Source organism: Rhipicephalus microplus, chromosome 4 (genome assembly GCF_043290135.1).
Source record: "Rhipicephalus microplus isolate Deutch F79 chromosome 4, USDA_Rmic, whole genome shotgun sequence".
Classification (NCBI taxonomy): Eukaryota; Metazoa; Arthropoda; class Arachnida; order Ixodida; family Ixodidae; genus Rhipicephalus; species Rhipicephalus microplus.
The window spans coordinates 226,117,559-226,133,525 of NC_134703.1; positions in this window are offsets into that span (position 1 = coordinate 226,117,559).

Here is a 15,967-nt window from a genome sequence, read left to right on the forward strand (position 1 = left end):
TATGTGATTACGCTTTGTGTTAAAGAAGAAAAAAATTTTAGGGGCGAAGCTCCTTAGGGCGTGGGCTGTGCGTCCCCTGTATGTAGCCACCTCTAGTTTAGGTCTTGCAGTGTTCACTAGATGGCAGTACCGTCCCCTGTATGTAGCCACCTCTAGTTTAGTTCTTGCAGTGTTCACTAGATGGCGGTACCGTCTCCTGTATGTAGCCACCTCTCGTTTAGTTCTTGTAGTGTTTACTAGATGGTGGTACTTGTAGCTGATGATGAAAAGATGCAAGATGTTATAAACTAGAAAGCGGTACTTGTAGTTGATGAAAGACGCGAGATCTTATAAAATAGGAATGATGTCACATATGGCGCGTGTCATTGGTTGAAGGCAATCGTTCGATTTAGTGCGGCGACGTACGCTAGGGGGAGCGATGTAATAAAATCGAGTGGGCAAAATGTACGGAGGATTCATGGTTTACCAGGTTTACCTCCGGAGCTTCGCCCACTCATCATCATTCACTTCGTGGATATGGCGGCACTTTTTGAAGTTTCCTAATGATGGCTGTTTTTGCAATTGATATACGACAGCTTCCATTCCAAAATTCCCCATGGCCCTCAATAGGAAACTTCAAAATGCATTTTCTCCATTGAAACAAAAATTGTAATGATAACACTTGCCATATAACAAGAACTGTTTATTTGCTTTCAACTTACACATAAAAGTAGTTCTCAATTATACACTTAGTGCAAATTGCATCTCAATGTGGAAAAAACAATTATATAGTGATATTTGTAATCTGGACCTAATAATATTTTTTTCGTGAAATATACCTTCTGTGGAATGAGTATTTATGGCTCAAATTTTCATACAAAGTGTAATATTGCTATAGAAGAAATACAAACGATAAACAGTTTGGCTGAGTTCTTCAAAGCCTGTGTAGCGGAAAAATTTCACATTAGTTACTCGGCTTCAAATACTTCAAAGAAGCACCTTTACTTAACATGTAGATCAAATTCGATATGGCAAAAAAAGCGGTACTTTAAACATTTTCTCACAAACAAAACCCCCATGACATTCTGCGAAATTCAGAAGGTACCCACGCGACCACTACTTTTTTCCCTTCAAAATATTTCAGCGAACTACTGTTTTCAAAAGAGTAAATTACCACCATTTTCAACCAAATATCTGTGATGGTCGCCAGGCAGTGTGGTATGGATGTTTGGTGTAGAATGGCCCAGTGGGAAAAACAACAAATGTCTGAGCATCCTCTGACGCTCGGGTAATTTCGAAAGCATTTTTTTGTTAGCAGCAATTCAATTAAGCCGTTGTCTTCATGCTTAGGCCGAGAAACAAAACACAAGTAACCAAAGTAGCCCTAAGAGTCATGCAGTCTTGCTGTTCCAAGGCTTGTGGAGCCTCATTTAGTGCAAGCTTCACCATTTTTAAATATTCAAATTCAGCCAGCAGGTTTTGGAGACACATTGCATTTTCAGCTAAATTGTTTCACACCAGTTACTTGGATAAAAAGCGGCAAGTAGAGGTAAAAATACCAATTTAAAGGCATTGTAGGTAATAACAAAAAGGTCTGCTTTCTTTTTTTGTGTGGTGCTTTGCCTGAACGCTGTGCTTTTTGTGGTATAGTTCATTGTCTAGTGAACATAGGCCTTAAAAACTAACATTTGCCTTGTTGAGCTCAGTTTTTTTTGTTATAGTCTTAGTAGCCATATTAAAAATTATGACTTCAAGCTTGATTGTTCTTTTAAAGATTTTTTTGCATAATGATATTTCAGAGTCTTAGTCACTTTTGTTATAAGAAAACGTGATGTCATAATGTGGTCACTTTTTATAGAGTCGTTCAGTTCTACCTCACCTTTTACATTCCTAATAGGGCAGTTATTTTCAATACCGGTATCTTAAATGGAATGAGCATGCTTTATGTAGTAAGGTGTAAGCACTTACAGATAGCACATGCACCCAACTTTTCTGTTGGCAGTTTATTTCTGTTATTCCTGATTGATATGCGGGGTTTCACGTCCCAAAACCACTATATGATTATGAGAGACCCCGTAGTGGAGGGCTCTGGAAAATTGGATCACTTGGGGTTCTTTAATTTGCACGCCAATCTGAGCACTCGTGCCTACAGCATTTCTGCCTCCATCGGAAATGCAGCCGCTGCAGCTGGGATTTCATACCGTGACCTGTGGGTCAGCAGCCGGATTTTTGTTACTCTTGCTTCCCAATTTCTGTGCAGTTCTATTATAGTAGTCTGGATTGCACAAATTTTTAACGGCACCTGCCTAATCCTGCTTGCGTTCATGGTGAGGTTAACCTTCATAATTTGCATAGTTCTACGTCTCGAAATTTTTCAAGATGCCAATTTTGTGCACAAAATATATAGTTTAAAGGCAGCAAATGTACATGTACGCACTACTAAATGTACATTGAGAGCTTTTACTGGCAGTTCCTAAAGTTTTAGTGTGCAGGAAGCATTTAAATCATAATTTTATAAGGACATGTGAAGAAGAAAACGCATCGTTGGCAAGCAACATCGCCTCCGCTTGGGTACTGGGTCCTGGGCTTCGCTCGCTCGGCTCGTGCTGATCATCGCCGGCATCTGCTTGACCGTTGCTCTTTTCCGATCGTGTTTCATCGTAGGACCACCGTCGCAACAGTAGCCAATAAACCCTTTTTCAATTGTTGGAGGGTGCTGACATTCCCCGTCGCCTGAACCTGGGTGCTGCCATTCGCCGTCGCCTAAACCTGGAGCTGCGCAACCAAACGCTACCTCCCATCATGGCTACCAACAATGCGCAACCTGGCTCTTCCACTCCATCCCCCAGCAACCCCGGCGTTCTTCGTTTGCGAGAGCCCAAGGTTTTTAGCGGAGCTGATGAGACCAACGTGGAAGACTGGTTCGCTAACTACGAACTAGTGAGCGCAAACAAGTGGATGACGTGGACTAATTGACTAACGTCATCTTTTACCTCACTGACGTGACCTAAATGTGGTATAACAACCACAAAACGACATTATGACGTGGTCCATCTTTAAAACGTTGTTTGCTGACGTTTTTGCCCGACCCGCTGTCCGCAAGTCCAGAGCCGAACAACGCTTGCGGACTCGCGCACAAAAGCCAACGGAATCTTTCATTAGCTACATCGAAGACATTATTGGTCTTTGCAACCGTGTGAACACCACCATGCCCGACTCGGAGAAGATTCAACACATCCTCAAAGGGATAAATAACGGTGCATATCAGCTGCTCCTGGCCCGTAATCCTGCCACCGTTGCGGAACTTGTCACTTTGTGTCAAAGTTTCGATGAGTTGAGCAAGAAGCGCGCCCTGACTCGGCCACTTTCCTCGCACGCCGACTCGCTCTCCAGTGTCACTTCCGTTCCCGACCACTCACCAACCCTGCAAGAGATTAAAGACTTCGTGCGTGAAGAAGTAGCTCGGTAACTGTCATTGATTTTCTTCACGCAGCAGCCGCCGTCCTCTCGTCTGCCCTCACCACTCCGCGACGTTATTGCCGAAGAGGTAGCTAAGGCTGTTCCCGTCGCTGCCCACCAGCAGCCTGTGGCCATGCCTGTTGCCCATGCGCCGGCTATGCAGCCCATGGCCGCGCCTCTTACGTATGCCCAGGTGGTACGGAGCAGAACCCGCCAGCAGCATTTGCCTCCCATGTCTTCAGTTGCTCCCCACTTCGCCCCTTTTTCGACACCTTGGGCCGCACCACGAGTCAGCAATTCCTGGCGCACACCTGAAAATCGACCGATATGCTACGCCTGCGGTACTCCAGGACACGTGGCACTATATCGTCGCCGTCGCTTCCAACCACTGCACGACGCTACTCGGCTGTTACCGTATGACTCACAGCCCATGCACATACCTGCTCCCTATCCCTCACCGCAGTATGGATACACTAACGTTCCTGAGTCTCGGTCACCCCAGCCCTCACCTCAGACTCACTATCCCCGCTCCCCATCTCCTCGCAGGCGGTCACTGTCCCCAATGCGTCCTAGACCCGCTTCCTCCAACCGGAAAAACTGAACTCCGCAGTTCCAGAGGCAAGAACTGCGCCGTCGTCGAAATGCTCAAGTCCTCGCACTTCACCAGCTAACGTCGTCGCCATATCTGTCGATGGTGTTTCTACCTTTGCCCTCGTCGACACAGGTGCTGCCGTTTCTGTTACAGCCGCCCAGCTCTGCCGCTCCCTACGCAAAGTGACCACGCCGCTCTCTGGACTATCGCTTCGTACAGCTAGCGCAAAACCAGTTCGACCTCTCGGCACCTGTACGGCCCGCATATTCATCCAAGGCTCTATGTACGTTGTCGAGTTCATCGTCCTTTCGATGTGCTCACATGACGTTATCCTCGGGTGAGACTTTCTGTCAAATCATCATGCCATCATCGACTGCGCACGCGCTGAAGTTGAATTTTCGCACCTGTGTGATGAACCTTTGCACGAAACCCTTGAGCGGTCGCCAAAACTTGTCGTGCGTGAGGACACTGAAATTCCGTCAGCCTCTCTTGCCATTGTCCCGGTTTGCTGCGATGACTATAACGATGCTACGGTAATGTTTACACCTTCCGGCAATTTCATGAGCCGCAGAGTCGTTTCTTTGCCTTTCGCTACACTTGACGTCAATACTGGCCGAAGCAATATTTTCCTCCACAACCCCCTTTCTGCACCGCTTACGCTACTTGCCGGCGAATGTCTCGGTCGAGTGGATTACCTTGATTCTTCTTTATTTCTTAACATGCCAGACGAATCGTGCAGTAGCGCCTCTACCGAACTTCATGACTTTTCCCCACTGGAATGCTCGTCGAGTGACACCTTCTCGAGTTCCATCGCCGACACCTTAACTGCTCAAGAACGCACCGAGCTTCTTAATCTCCTCCAGCACTTCGAGAATTCATTCGACGCTTCTCAGCCGCAGTTGGATCGCACTTCGGCAGTGCACCACTACTTTGACACCGGTTCGCACCAGCCATTGCGTCAAAGACCGTACCGTGTCTCTGCTGCAGAACGTCACGTCATCAACGACCAGGTCGAAGAGATGCTACGTCGTCGCGTTATTCAACCATCGCACAGTCCTTGGGCATCTCCTGTCGTTCTAGTTCGAAAGAAGGATAGATCAATTCGATTTGGCGTCGACTACCGGCGATTAAACAAGGTGACGCGGAAAGACGTTTATCCAATACCGCGCATTGACGACGCCCTTGACAGCCTCCAAGGAGCCGAGTTCTTCTCCTCCTTAGACTTACGATCTGGATACTGGCAGGTCCCTATGGCAGAAGCTGATCGCCAGAAAACTGCATTCATTACACCAGATGGCCTGTATGAATTTAACGTAATGCCATTTGGGCTTTGTTAGGCCCCTGCCACGTTTGAACGACTCATGGACAACACACTGCGTGGACTGAAGTGGTCTGTGTGTCTATGCTACCTCGACGACATTGTCGTTTTCTCTGCCGATTTTCCTACACATCTGCTTCGGCTCCAACTGGTTCTGACGTGTTTAACCAACGCTGGGCTCCAACTGAACCTTAAAAAGTGCCGCTTCGCTGCGCGAGAGCTGTCCATCTTAGGGCACATCGTGTCCAAGCATGGTGTTCTACCTGACCCTGCAAAACTGCGCGCAGTCGACGAGTTCCCGAAACCTACTACACTGAAAGAATTACGCAGTTTCATTGGACTATGCTCGTACTTTCGGCGATTCGTTCGAAATTTTGCGTCGATCATGTCACCACTGACCAACCTCCTACGCGCTGACGCAGACCTTTCATCCTGGTCTCCTGACTGCGACGTCGCGTTCGCCACGCTCCGCAGTCTGCTATCATCTCCTCCCATTCTATGGCATTTCGACCCAACAGCTGCAACGGAAGTTCACACAGACGCTAGCGGGGTTGGTCTTGGCGCTGTCCTCGCCCAGCGCAAGCCGGGCTACTCCGAATACGTCGTGGCTTATGCGAATGGCACGCTCACTAAAGCTGAGGCCAATTACAGCGTCACTGAAAAAGAGTGCTTAGCGCTAGTGTGGGCGCTTCGCAAGTTCCGCCCTTATTTGTACGGTCGCCCATTCGACCTGATAACGGTTCACCATGCACTTTGTTGGCTCGCCACATTGAAAGATCCTTCTGTCCGCCTAGCTCGGTGGGCACTGCAAATTCAGGAGTACGACATTCGCGTGATCTATCGCAGCGGACGCAAGCATTCTGACGCTGACGCCCTGTCCCGTTCGCCTTTACCTCCCGACTCGGCCTGCGGAACCACTGGTACCAACTCCGTCGCATCTCTCGACCTGGACTCGTTTGCCAGTGAACAACACAAGGACCAATGGATCGCTTCCCTTTTTGACTGTCTCTCTGGATCGTCAACCACTGCGGTATCACGATCTCTCCGACGTCAAGCTGCTCATTTCGCCATTTGTGACCGGCTGATACACCGACGCAACTACGCCCCTGAAGGTCGTAAGTGGCTCTTGGTTGTCCCCCGCAGCTTGCGATCACAAATATGCACCACCTTTCACGACGAACCCCAATGTGGCCATGCTGGAGTTTTCAAAACTAACGAACGCATTCGCCGTCGCTTCTACTGGCGCGGAATGTATAATTTTGTTCGAAAATTCGTTATGGGCTGCCCTGACTGTCAACGCCGCAAATCACTACTTTTTCTCTCGTCTGGTGCACTTCAACCGCTTCCGTGCCCTCCCAAACCTTTCGATCGAATCGGAATTGATCTCTATGGCCCTCTACCGACAACATCAGATGAAAATCGGTGGATCATAGTCGCTGTGAATTATTTAACACGCTACGCTGAGACCGCCGCCCTTCCAAGTGCCACTGCGCGGGACGTAGCGTCCTTCGTCCTCCATCGATTCATATTACGACATGGTGCTCCTCGAGAACTACTAAGTGACCGAGGACGAGCCTTCCTATCAGAAGTCGCCACGGCTCTGCTTTCTGAATGTCATGTTGTTCATCGCAAGACCACGGCATACCATCCGCAGACTAACGGGCTCACGGAGAGATTTAACCGCACACTCGGCGATATGCTCGCGATGTATGTGACATCTGATCATACGAACTGGGATCGCATTCTTCCATTCATCACGTTCGCATACAACACCGCGGCACAGTCCACCACTGGATTTTCACCTTTCTTTCTCCTTTATGGACGCGAACCATCCCACACTATCGACACTCTCCTTCCATACCGTCCTGACGCATCCCAATGCCCATCTGTGTCCGAAGCTGCCCGAAAAGCGGAAGAGTGCCTTGAACTCGCACGCACCTTTACGTTACAAGAACAGCAGCGCCAGAAATAAAACAACGCCGGCTCTTCACGAAGCCTTCGCTATTCCCCGGGATAATTTGTATGGCTGACTGTTCCTTACCAAACCCCCGGCCTTTCCTCAAAATTAGTCCCGAAGTACGAGGGTCCTTACCGCGTTTTGGAGCAAACCTCACCGATGAATTTTCTCATTGAGCCACTTTCCCTATCTGACGACAAGCGCCGGCGTGGACGTGACATCGTCCACGTCGCCCGCCTTAAGCCATATTATAGCCCTCTGCCTCCAGACTCTTAGGTCGCCCGGATGGCTCTTTTTCGGCAGGGGAAAATTGTGAAGAAGAAAACGCATCGTTGGCAAGCAAAATCGCCTCCGCTTGGGTACTGGGTCCTGGGCTTCGCTCGCTCGGCTCGTGCTGATCATCGCCGGCATCTGCTTGACCGTTGCTCTTTCTCGATCATGTTTCATCGTAGGACCACCGTCGCAACAGTCGCCAATAAACCCTTTTTCAGACATATCAATAGATTATCTCTGCCATTGAAAATCGTGGCAACAACCTAATTATTTTTATTGTGATAAGCATGCTGTTTTCTTTCATGTGGCAGAACTAATTTATACACTTCTTTCTTCTATTATTCACATACATAACATGAAGGATTGTGTGCCTTACATTTTCAGTTTCATTCTGTCTGTTATATTTCTTGTGCTTGTGAACTAAGGTGCTAACATGTGTCTCTGGCATTTGTGCCAATTATTTACATTTTCAGGTGCCTACGAAGGACCCTCGCAGGGGCGGCTGCGCAAGTAGGCGTTTGGTGTGTAGTGACACCACGGACACGAGCTAACGAGGGGGGGGGGGGTTGGCTCCCTCCCACGCCTAGCCGTGCGTGGCTGAGCCGTGTCCGGGAAAAAGGGGATCCTGGGGGTTGAGCCAACACTGGGTGATTGGACCTTTAAGGCCCCCCGGCAGAGGCAACACACCCCTTTGGCCCCGGCTTCACGTAGACGGCACCTCTGGGCTGACCCACCCAGGGGAAATCGGCAGTCGCCTTTCCCTATCTCTCTCTATCCCTACATATTCGTCTTTTGTTCTCTTTTACATCTTTCCTGTCTTCTCCTCACTTCATTTTACTTCCAATTTTTCCTGGCGGCAAGGGTTAACGTGGTGTAAATATCCAAACTCGGATAGATATATTAGGTTATGCCAGTGGCGTACTACTGGCGTTGTGCGGACATGTTTACATGTTCTGCCATGTCCCCTTGTTGGGCTCTGTGGTGGGTGGTAAGCTCTATTATTGAAGGAACTGCACTTTTCTATGGGATCACGAAACCCCTTTTCCATTGATTGCCCCTTCAAAAGGTGACGCACCGAAGCAAATGTAATGCCGATTTCGGAAAAACAAGACCATTTCCCTAAGTACCACGTTATTCATTGCGAAAACTCGGACAAAAAAGCTCGCAACATCTCCCCATTCTTCGTGTCTAGGTGCCTAACCGAGACTATCGAAACTGGCTATAAGGCTACAAAGATGGCAAGCGGAGACTTGCTGGTAGAAGTTAAAGACAAGACACAGTTTCAGAAACTAGAAAAATTAGTAGCATTTGGGCACAAGCCCGTCACCATCTCTGTGCACCGAACGATGAACACTGTCAAAGGCGTTGTGTCAGACGATGACCTAAAAGACCTAACAATTGATGAGCTTCTGGCTGGCTGGAAGGACGAAAGTGTGATTCACGTACAGCGTATCGTAGTGAGAAGAGAAAACAAAGAAACTCCAACCAAGCACATAATTGTGACCTTCGGGTGCTCCACACTACCACAAGAGTTAGTTACGGGCTACCTAAAACTGCCTGTGAGATCCTACATTCCGAATCCGCGGCACTACTTCAAGTGCCAAAGATTCGGACATGCTTTTCAGAGTTGCCGTCGGCAGCTTACCTGTGCACGATGTGGTATCACAGGCCACTCTGCAGATGATGACTGCAAGGCCGAACCCCACTGTGTGAACTACAATGGAGAACACGCGGCGTATTATAGATCCTGCACAGCATGCAAAAAAAAGAAATTATTACCATCAAAGTCACCCACAACATCAGTTTCCGCAAAGCAAGGCATCAGGTCTCCCCTTTCTATGCAACAAAATCATTTGCTGAAGTGGTGCAACAGGGGGAAGCACCACTACAGCATCAGGTGGGCGCTCAAGCTACGCACAGCGTGCTGGAGCGACCGCCGCTTGCCCCTACTGCGGGAGCAGCCAAGGCTGCTCCGGCCTCAGTCAACAAGGCCCCACTACGGGCGTCTGCATGCATCGGCACGAGCCAGGGCAACGGGCAGACTGCGGGAACCCCGTCGACGTTTGGTGTAGAGGGTTTAAAGGCTTCGTATCTTGAGCCGAAGCCCACAACGCCCAGGGATCGCTCGGCAGAGCGACGGTCCAACGCTTCTCATGAAGCTATGGACACAACCGCCAGTCAAATGGCACCTGCAGCACCGAAGGAGCGGCGAGTTTCTCTCGACCGCTCCAAAAAGACAACAGACAAATTACATGGCCCCCAAAAAGCCCTGTAAAATAAGTTTCGTTTTCCATAACCTGAAAGGTTATGGTACCATTCTGTTTTGTCATGAGCTTACTTTCCATCTTTGAGTACACAACACAAAACACATTTAAAACGGACACACAAATACTACAGTGGAATGCCAGAGGCCTATTTATAACCTACATGATATCAAAGACTTGCTTAATGACTATCAGCCAAAAGTGTTCTGTGTTCAAGAAGCTCATTCAAAGTCGGCTCATGTGAACTTCTTAAATCTTCGGTGCTCGCACGGACGTCTTTCGCAAATCTTTTTTCCCTGATGTTATGAAGCGTGGAACAAATTGCCGCGACATATTGTTGAAAATTCTGATGCTAAAAAATTTGAATGTGCTCTTGATATTTACTTTGCCGAGCAATGAATATGCTATTGTGTTATTGTTCGAAGTTGCTGAAAATATCAATGTCTGTATTTACTTTCCATATCCTATGCTTCCCTCTCTGTAATGACCCTCAAGTGAGGGTTGGCAGTATTATTAAATAAATAAATAAATAAATAAATAAATAAATAAATAAATAAATAAATAAATAAATAAAAGATGTGGTTTTTCGTAAAGATCGAAACGGTGGCAATTTCTCTTCTGGAGGTATGGCCATCATTGCAAAATGAGGATTTATGGTGTTTTTTGGCGCAAGGGCCATTTGATGGCCAAAGAGCGCCAGTTCATGGGATAAGAAATATGGACAATGATTGTGATTAGCGGCTGTATAAGGGCCATAAAATTCCTCGCAGTAAGGCGGATAAAAACATACAAGTAATAAAATCATGACCATGACGTGAAAGGTGTGTGTGGTGCGAATAGATGACAAAAGTTGGTGATAATAAAAACGATGGTGGACATGTATGGCATTAGCACAAGTGCCTTACACGTTCGTACCCTTGCGCCCAAGGGCCGTGAGGCAAGTGCATTGTGGTGTAGCCACCGCCGCGAAAACCTCTCTGCAGAGGTCGTGCTACGGAATGCCCGGGTATATGATATGAAAATTATGAATTTCTTTTAAAAACGCTAACAATGATTTATAACTAAAAAGCGGCTCCCTACCAACGAACATTTCAGGGTGTAATAGTATATGTTGTCGGTAGGGTAACGGAAAATGCTGTTTTCTTAGAGATTCTAAGTGTTTGCACTGAATTAACATGCGAAGGACTGTTAATGCTTCACCACATCTGTAACGCAATGGTGGATCGCCACCGGACAAAAGATATGTGTGTGTCGTGTATGTGTGTCCTATCCTGAGTCTCGTTAGTATTACCTCTGTATGACGCGATTTTGATACTGGCAGCCAATGACCAAGGTGTGGCTTAATAATGTGTAGTTTGTTTTGTGTGTGTGAATCCCACTTGCTCTGCCAGTATACCCTGAGGTTTCGTTTGAGAGACGGCTTAAGATCAAGGGCCGGGATTGATATGGGTGTAGGGGCAGTGCTTTTGTGGACGGATGCAGCGAGCTGATCCGCCCTCACGTTGCCTTGAATCTCTCGGTGCCCTGGCACCCAGCACACTACAACATGTTGGTTGAGTGTGTAGAGTGTGCAAAAAATGGAGTAAAGTGAGACGAGGACCGAGTTTTTTTGTTTTTAAGACTGTGCAGAGCCGTTATCACACTGAGGGAGTCTGTATAAATTACTGCTTTTTGTATTTGTAAGTTTTTGATGTGTTTAGCTGCCACAAGTATCGCGTAAGCTTCCGCTGTGAAGATACTTGTGCCTGGATGTAGAGGGCCAGCATCCGAAAAGGATGGGCCGACAGCAGCGTAGGACACAGAGGAGTTGGACTTGGAGGCATCTGTAAAGAACTCAGGACGTGTGTATTTGTGTTGAAGTTCCAGGAAGTATGTTCGGATATGGGCAATAGGCGCATGTTTTGTAACTTCTAGAAAGGACACATCGCAGTCTATAGTCTGCCATTACCACGGTGGCGGATATGCTACAGGAGCCATTAAACTGTGTTCAAGTGAGACTCCAGTTTTTTCAGCTAGACTTTTTAGGGGAACTGAGAAGGGCTGCCTCATCGAAGGCCTGTTTTGAACCAGGATTGAGCTCGACAAATCATTATTAGTAGAGTATGAGGGGTGCTTCTTATCTGCTTTCACCTTAAGGAAATAAGCAAAGGACATGTAAGTTCTCTGCAGATGAAGTGACCACTCATTTGACTCAACATAAAGGCTTTCTACGGGGCTGGTGTGAAAAGCATCCGTAGAAAGGTGGATGCCCAAATGGTGCACGGGATCCAGTATCTTCAAAGCACTTTGAGTTGCAGACTGATAAACAACAGCCCCATAGTCTAAGCGGGTGCGAATGAGGCTTCGATACAGATTCATGAGGCGTTGCCTATCGCTACCCCAAGTAGTACGTGACAACATTTTTATAACATTCATGGCTTTTAAACATTTTGTTTTTAAATATTTGATGTGTGGTACGAAGGTCAACTTCTTGTCCAAGATTAAGCCTAAGAATTTATGCTCGGCTTTGACAGACAGACGTTGCCCATTCAAACGAATGTCAGGTTCGGAGTGCATGCCTCTCTTTCGAGAGAACAAGATACACGTGCTTTTTTGTGGGTTAAGTCGAAATCCGTTTTCTTCTGCCCATTTGGAGACCTTGTTTTAACCCAGCTGAAGCTGCCGCTCACACATTGCCAAGTTGCATGACTTGGAGCCAAGCTGAACGTCGTCGACATATGTACAATAGAACATATTGCGAGGGATGGACAAGTGCAAGGAATTCATTTTGATAATAAAAAGTGTGCAACTAAGTACACCACCTTGTGGCACGCCTGTTTCCTGGACAAATGTTTGTGAGAGAACACTGCCCACACGGACACGGAATGTCCGGTTTGACAGGTAACTTTCGAATATGTGAAACATTCTTCCGCGCACACCAAGGTGGGACAGGTCTCTTAGAATTACAAAACGCCATGTTGTATCATAACCCTTTTCGATATCGAGGAACACAGAGAGAAAATATTGTTTATGGACGAAGGCGTCTCTGATCTGTGCCTCGATACGAACAAGGTGGTCTGTGGTGGATCTACTTTCTCGAAACCCGCACTGAAATGGGTCGAGCAAATTGTTTGTTTCAAGGATATGTACAAGTCGGCAGTTTATCATTTTTTCGAAGACTTTGCACAAGCAGCTTGTAAGTGCAATAGGCCTATATCTTGAAGCTAAAGAAGATTCCTTGCCCTCTTTCAAAATGGGAATAATAATAGCCTCTTTCCAGGAGGTAGGGATAGTGCCAGAAAACCAGTTAGCATTGTACAAACAAAGTAAGGTTTTCCGTGTTTCTGCTGGTAGGTTTTTTAACATTTCATACACCACACGGTCAGAACCTGGGGTAGAAGTACTGCAGGAGTTTAGAGATGTTCGGAGCTCAGCTAGAGTGAAAGCTTGGTTATATGCCTCGTATCTAGTGGATTTGTGTTCGAGTTTCTGCTTTTCTATTCTTGTTCTGTATTTTTGGAAAGTGTCAGTATAGTGAGACGAGCTGGATACCCGTTCAAAGTGTGCACCGAGGAAGTTTGCCTGATCTTCCAAGGTATCACCTTGAGTGTTTACGAGTGAAAGTGTGTGTACTTGTTTTCCTGCTATCCTACCGACCATGTTCCAGACTTTGGCCTCTTGTGTATATGAATTTATCCCTGATAAAAACTTTTGCCAACTTTCTCTTTTGGCCTGCCGACGCGTTCTCCTGCCTCGAGATTTTATTTTCCTAAAGCTCTCAAGGTTTCCCGCTGTCGGCGAGTTCCGCAGCAACCTCCATGCCGTGTTCTGTTCCTTTCGCGCATTCTGACACTCAGTGTTCCACCACGGGACGTGTCGTTTGCCGGGCAGTCCAGATGTTTGTGGAATGCACTTGGCTGCTGCGTCAGTAAAAAAGGCCGTGAAGTACCGCACAGCTTCATCTATGCCTAATCCGCATATGTCAGTCCAATTTAAGGGAGTAAGCTTTTGAAATTGTTCCCAGTCGGCTTTGTTTACCAGCCATTTGGGAACATGTGGAGGACATTCATATATTATTGGTGTACTCAAAACTAAAGGAAAATGGTCACTTCCGTATGGATTATTTATGACTTTCCACTGAAGTAATGGTACAAGTGAAGGAGATGCGATACTAAGGTCTATGAAAGAGTAAGTTTTGTTGGCAAGGTTATAGTATGTTGCCTCTTTCCTATTCAACGGACAAGCACCTGATGAAATGAGGAATTGTTCAATGAGACGACCTCGTGCATCACAGCGAGAGTCACCCCACAGGTCATTATGTGCGTTCAGGTCCCCAAGGACCAGATAAGGTTCAGGTAGTTCGTTTATTAAAGACTGGAATTGAAGTTTTTCAAGACGGTGGTGCGGAGGTATGTACAAAGAGCAGACAGTGACAAGTTTGTTTAGAATAACTGCTCGTACAGCCATCGCTTCGAGGGAAGTTTCAAGGGGTAATTGGGTGCATGCTATACCTTGACTAACTATAACCGCTACACCACCGGATGGTGGCATGGCATCATCTCTATCCTTTCGGAAGATTACATAGTTACGTAAAAAGTTTGTGTTTGTCGTTTTAGGTGTGTCTCTTGTACACACAGCACTCTTGGGTTGTATTCATGGAGGAGTTCTAGTAAGTCATCGAGGTTTCGAAGAAGGCCTCGGATGTTCCACTGTAATATTTCTGTCTGCATATTTAAACAAGAGGGAGGCTGCTCTGTTTACAAAGAGTATCCTGTGTTGGAGTGAGCTCGTTAATTCAGGTGGCAGGACGGTCGTCCGGCCCCGTTATTGGTTTTTTTGTTTTTCTTGGCGCACTCCAAGGAGGCGCACCGCTCTTTCGGTACCAAGGGTGCCGTTGTATCTATTGCCTCCTCAGAGGCACTGGATGCCCGCACATGCGAGCTGGTGGTTTGGATTTTAGACCTCGCCTAATGAGGTGAGGCCTTGAGACCAGAGGACCCTGGAGTCTCCGACCTCAATTTGCTTGGAGGTGGAGTAGACTGAACTACTTCCGCCTTGGGGGCAGGCGCCACAGCCGACGGCTCGCTGTGCGCTGGCCGAAGGTGTGGCGAGGGCTGGTGTGGCGTTGCCCCCTGACGTGCCGCATCAGCATATGTTGTGCCGTAAAATTGCGACACTCTTCGTCTTGCTTCTCTTAATGTGATATTTTCTTTGACTTTAAGAGTGATTATTTCTTTTTTTTTCCAAAATGAGCAAGAGCGTGAGTATGCGGCATGATTTCCGCCACAGTTCACACAGTGTGATGGCTCTTCGCAATTGTCAGAATTGTGGCCTGACACTCCGAATTGTGCACAAGTTTGGTGACCACGACAGCTTTGTGAGCCGTGTCCATACTTCTGGCATTTAAAACAATGACGTGGGTTAGGTATGTATGGTCTGATCGATGTCTTCGTGTACCCTGTTTGAATACTTTCTGGCAGATTACTGGAAGCGAACGTGAGTATTAGGTGTTTCGTTGGTGTTACCTTTTTGTCTCTTCTAATGATGATTCTTTGTACATTGGTCACATTCTGACTCTTCCACCCCTCCAGAAGTTCCTCTTCGGTCAAGTCGACCAAATCAGCATCAGATACTACGGGTTGTGTTCAAAGATCTGTGTGGCGTTACAGTGATGGGAGTGTCACCAAAAGTTGAAAGTTTCTGTAGCTTTTCAAACTGTTCTTTTTCTCGAAATTCAAGGAGGAGGTCTCTGCTGGCCATTTTGGTAACTTTGTACCCGGCTCCAAGAGTTTCTTTGAGACATCTGGCTGCTACAAAGGGGGATACAGTTCTGGCTTGTTTGCTGGTTATCTCACTATGTATATCATGAAAATGGGGGAAGTTTTCACTTGATCGGTTAAAAAAGCCTAAGTCTTCGGTGCGTACGTGCTTTAAGGCGGTACGATCACTTAATAAGGGAAATGCTCTATACATGCCAGTTTAATTTTCTTCAGAAGCGTTGGTGGCCACCCACCACGGAGCCCAACGAGGGGACGCTTTAAGTTTGGGGATGCTAAAACCTGCAGACGCCAGCCGTACAACGCTACTATAACCCAATTTGCCTAGACCAAGGTAGGCTATTTGCACAGGGTTAACCCAAGCCGCCA